The following is a 6,000-nucleotide window of genomic DNA, read 5'->3' on the forward strand; positions in this document are numbered from 1 at the left end:
CCCTGTCCATGGCAGGGGGTTGGAGCCAGATGGTATTTAAAGGTCCCTTCCACTCCAAACCATTCTAGGATTCTCTGATTATATGACTGCATTTAGGACAGTGTTCACAAGCATGAAACTCAGAAACAAATTCAAGCTCCTGCAGAATTAGTGACAGAGAGGTCTAAGGTTCAGCTGCACAGCAATGATCTATGTTCCGCCCTCTCTGCCAACTTTTGTGTGTGTAAAGGTGTGGGTTACATCTTTATGGGACCAGATTGAAAGAAAAAGCATTAGATAAATCTAAAATCACATTCAGAGCTGGAATAGGCATCGCTCTCTGTAGCTTCATTGCTTCATTGCTTCAGGGGGTTTTACTGAAGAAATGTGAGGCATTTGTTGTATATGCTTGGGGAATAACAGAATAAAAGAAGGATGCAAGAAGAGAGAAAAGCAGAAACTGGTGTAAGATATAGACAGGCATTCCTCTTTGGTTCTTTCCTATCCAGTGTAAATGGAATCTTATGAAGGGACAGAGCAAGGCTAGACATAGCCCATAGGCAAGGCATTGTCTACGCTGGTTTGGCAATGAGGAGGCTGTTAACTTTCTTTAAAAAATCACAAACAAAAATTAGGAAGAGAGAGTGCAATTCTGCAACGTGTGTAGGACACAAATGCAGAGAATGGGATGCATTTACTTGAAATCCAAAGGGTTTGGTTTGTATATGAGGATTTTCTCCCAAGATATGTCTGCTTTTTGATTGAGTTCAGCCATCAGATGTGCCCTGTGCACTTTTGATTGGCATGAGTATGTATGAAACTATTTGCAAGAGTCCACTAAATGTGAGAGATTTGTAGTTAACACTGGCAAGGGATGATGAATTAGGGGCAGGGATGACTCAGGGATCAGAAATAAATAATAATGTGTGTGGAATGGAATCAGAGAAGTAGGACAATGCAAGAGGTAAGTAAGGCAGACATTGTCATGCCCAGGAATCCTAAACTAATACCACACAGTAGGCACAGCACCATCTGAAGCATTTAGTATTTAGCTGGGATCCTCAAAACTGCGCAGCCTCATTAGTGTGGCCGTGTGCTGTAGCTAATGAGCCTCTCATCAGGGCTAATTACCCTGGGGACAGCATAAAATCAAAGGGCCATGCTAACCTCATGTTCTGGTACTAATTTAGATACAGTTTTAACGTGCCTGATTGCTTGGGTAAACACACTATAAATTGAAATATTTTGGCAGATGAGGGTATAGGTTCAGCTATAAGAGCTTTGAGCAAGCTGCTCTTTTGGCAAGGAACTGCCAAAGCCAAAAACCTCACCAAGCCAAAAACTTCACCAAACCACCTTCCTACTGCAGCTGAACTGTGTCTCCAGACTGGTAAGAGAGGAAGGTTACAAGTATTGAAGAGCCATGGGAAATGTGACCAAGCACTGATTTACAGGAAGGAGTTATGGGTGCCTGTTCCAGCTCTGTCACAGATTTTCTCAGAGATATTCACTAGGAGATGCCAGATGTTCTTCACCTGGAAAGGGAATTTTCTTGTAGATGATGTTGCAATGATTTTTTTGTCTGCGTTTACAAAATGGCATTTCTTGGTGAAACTAGCCACAAGATATCGAAAATATTTAAGCACTCCACCATTCATCACTTCCAAAATTCCCTGTTTTGATGGCTTTGACAAGCAAAATAAGTTTCAATGTCAATGCCAGTTCAGCTGCTCCATTGTCAAGAGGACATATGAGCCTACTTCACAGAAATGGGGGAGGACAGGCAGAGAAAAGGCTGCAAAAGTGAAAATCTGCTTTCTGCTCCTTTGGTTCTCCCTCCCCAAGGTTGTGGGAAGCTGGACATGTCAGCTCCTCCTGTCTGTAGTGTGCAGAAGCTTCTGTAGAGAGTTCTGCAGTCAGGTGCTTGCTGACATGGGCTCTATCATCTTTGACATAATCTGTCTTGAGCCAGCTGGAGCTCTTGCCTGACCTGCTTAGATGATTTCAAAATCTCAGTAAACCAAGATTTACATATTCAGGTGCATAAAAACCAGCCTCAGCCTATGGAGGTTGGTCTGGACATCAGGGACTTTTATTGCTATGCCCTCAGAGTTTTGTTTGGTTGGTTATTATTAGATATGAACAGATGTTTTGTGGGTGTCTCCTACCTACCTGGGCATATAGTACATATTCATCCTGTACCTCAGAAATCCTTCTGGGAGCTGTGCTATCTGGTGATCAGAACAGCCACTTCCTTCAATTTTCATCTTTAAAGGAAAGTACACAAAATTAAAGCATGAGCTCAATTTCTTAGGTGCTTAATTAGTACCTAATTGCCAACAAAAAATTGATGCAAAAACCTATTTATAATATCATTTCCAAAAAAGCATTTTTTCCTTTCTGTCATGCACATTTTAAAATACACCTTAGTTGTGCCCTTTGCTGAGCTGAAATGCTGTTTGCTTGTAAACTGCATGCACAGATTTGCCCCAGAACAAACAGTGCAGACAATTCATCAACAGACAATGTGATCTATGCAACAAATGGCAAACCTGAACAGCTAATTTGGCAAGGTAAAACTTATGGAGAGCTGTTTAGTTATTGAAATAAAAAGGCATAGGAAAAAATTGTCAACACTAGCAAATAAAGGTAAAAATTGAGAATAACAAACATAGATACCCAAATCCCAGTGTAAATTCTGTATGGAAAATCTCAGTCCAGAAATACTCCTGTGCCTTTTGACTGAAACTTCAGACAGGTGATTAGCATCTTTAGTTTTTCATCAGAACTATATAAATAATTCAATTCTGCTGTTTAAGCAAAGAGAAGAAGAGGCTTTATGCTTATTCCTAGCTATGATTCATTGGTGTGAAGAAGCATAGTATTTTCTCAGTTAGTTCTTATTGCTGCTTAAATATTATTCACATATATATTTTTATATAGGAAATTATTATCATTTGTACTATTGGTTGCAGTGGTGCATTATTTGCAAACTGCAATTTCTTGTGGTGTTGTCTCTGTGACATCAAGAGGCTCCTGTTCATTCATAGCTTTTTCCTCACAGAATAAAAACTAAGTTTTATATGCAAACAGTAAAACTTTAATTTAATTTATGAATAGAAAATGGTTGATTGAACTCCTTCGACCACCTAAAAATAAGGTTCCATAGAATATCAGCCATTTGTCAGTCATAAGCGTGGCAACAAGATGTTTTACTCTGTGCAAACGCTCAGGCAGAGTGAATTAAAACAGACCCAGCATCAGTGGTGTGAAGAGCTGCTTACTACATTTCAAATTAAGGTCCATCAGTACTGTCCTGCAGCATTCAAGCAATTTGTGGTGTATAGGCACACACATCATCAATATGGAATTCTTGCTGTAATTAAAACCAAGTAGCCTGTTCCAGTGCTGTTCACCAACAAAATACAAGGAGGCCCAGGCTGTAGGTGCCATCATTTCTCCAGGAACACCTGCTGAAGGACCAAGTGTGTCAATGAACAGAAGTGGCAGCCACACCTCTGCCTCCCAGTACAATCACTGTGTACCAGGGACTGTGGGCTGTTCTCTGGCACAGCATTCCCGTCCCTGGGTAAACAAGCTTCAGGCAAGGACCTGTAACTTGATTTCCTGCTTGATTGTGTGAGTTGAGGATTGACAAAAGGCAGTAAGGTAACAGCCCTGAGTGCTGCAGCCCTTTTACACAGCAATAAAATTCCTGTCTCACTGGCAGTGACACCTTCACCAGCTCTTCTGCATCTCGCTGCCTGTGCCCAACACTTCAGAAAATTATTCCACAGCCTACTGGCCTTTCTCTGGAAGTGGCTGCTTAATTTAAAATGTAGTGATGGTTTCAGTGCGCTGAGCTCTGCTAATTAATTATTCTACATGGAGGCACAATTATTTGAAAGAAATGGAAGCAAATTCATCAGTTAACAATTTTCAGTTACTTCTGACCTGGGATTAAATTCATATTAGTTAAATAAATATGAAAAAAAGGCATCGAGATGCCTCTCTTCATTGAGACTTTAACACTATCCAATTATTTCACAAGCTGGCCAAAACTGACAACCGAATTTGGCAGAACAGCATCCAAATGAAAACTAATATCATGAAACCTAAATAAAAGAAACAAACACTAGTTAATTCAAACAAGTATTAACTGTGACTTAATCAAAGAACAACAGAAATCAAATGACTGACTGCTTTACATTTTAAGCTAATAAAAAAGAGCAATTTACAAGATTAAATAGTAAGGTTATTTTATAGCAAACTCCAGTTCATGCAGAGGTTCACATTTGCATTTCAGAACTAAATTCCTCAGACATTAGTAAATTGAGGGAAAACTGCTGCTTCATATGGTAGTTATCTCTATGTGAAACTAACAGCTTAATAATTTTATCCATCATTTTTACGTCTAGTATTACTGTTTACCTTCTTCATCTATGAAGTGAGTAGTTTTTACATATAGTGTTTCTTTTTTTATGTGATGGATTTTCCTGGCAACATTCTGATTAAAAGATCCTGACATTAATTTACCACCAAGGCTCTGCTCAGCAGAGCCCTCCTGGCTCCAGCTCCTGTGTGGCAGTCAGCAGTGGTTGATCTGTCACTGAGCTGCTCTGTGCCCACGCTGTCACGGGCAGCTGGAGCAGGCAGAGCTCACCTCCAGACCTGCAGAGCCTTGCTCTGTCTCTGTAGGCAAGGACAGCAGGGTTTCCACAAAAACACAACAGGTTTTGACTAATTCAAGCAGATCCAAGCCTGTGATGGAGCATGGTCATTAGGAATGTTTCTGAAATAATGAGGAAATTCCTCTTGTTTAATGAGATAATACAGAGCAAAAAACCCTGCATATTAAAGAGAACACCCAAAATTTTGATGCTAAATGGAGTTTACAAAGGGTTTCACCTTGGCAGGAGGAGGCCTTCTGAATTCAAACAAGGGAAATTTGAGATGTCTCCTCTCCATTAATTTTATTGTGGAAGTTATGTCAGACCGACCTTAAAGAAAGTTTGTCTTGACGTTGAAACAATTCAAAGAGGTATAAATATTTGCCATTAAATAAACATGATTATCCTGTTCTATACAGGACCTTAAATGCTGACGCCATGATAAGAATGATTGTTGGTATACAAGACACAAGAGTTGGTGGTAAATATATCCAAATCTAAGCAGACCCTAAGAATTTGATTGTTTCTGGTAATGCTGCAGGATAACCAAATAAGAGATGGTATTTGATAGATAAAAACCCAGAACTGTTTTTTCTTCTTCTGCAGGATTTATCTTTCACAGAATACAGGGGATACATTTTTTATAGAAAGAAAGAAATCTCAGAATAAAAATAACATGAAATAAAGGGCTACTAGACTGAAATGTGTTTCATAGTGATTTTTCCAATATCTGGAAGAACTTATCCTCAAAACCTGAATTTGTATATTTTCATTTACTTTTGGCTCTAATACAAGTTAATCACTTCTCTACCTTAAGCACAGCTAAAGATTATCCAAGAACAGTAATTTCCAAGTCCTGTGGTTTTATTTGAGCAGGCTGGCTGCTAGATATATTAGCAAAGACTCATGATACTCAGGACAGGCTCAGGTTTGGCAGCCAGGTGAAGAAGTATTGACTGATTGCTGTCTTGGTCTGCTAAGCCTTCCACAACTTAGAGCCATGCAAGAGCCTCTCTGTCTGACCAGAAAAGCTTCAGAAATTCAATCAGACAAAGGATGGGTCTCTTATAGAGAGATAAATTGAGTAAAATGAGAAAAAGATGCCAATGTAAATTACTGACTGCCTTTAGTCTGCTCAGGGTAATTGCAAGTCATGCAATTATGAGAAGGCAGAAATGGACACATTGCATGAAATCATCAGGCAGTATCACTAGAACACAAGGGATTGTCCTGCTCCCCCTAAGCCCTGAGCCTGGTGCTGCAACCTCTTTCAGCTGTCTTGAGTGCCTGAGCTCTCTGTAAAGCACTGCAGTGAAAGGGTACCCATATGCTTCCTGCCGAAAAGCAGAAA

This window comes from Geospiza fortis, unplaced genomic scaffold (genome assembly GCF_000277835.1).
Source record: "Geospiza fortis unplaced genomic scaffold, GeoFor_1.0 scaffold40, whole genome shotgun sequence".
Classification (NCBI taxonomy): Eukaryota; Metazoa; Chordata; class Aves; order Passeriformes; family Thraupidae; genus Geospiza; species Geospiza fortis.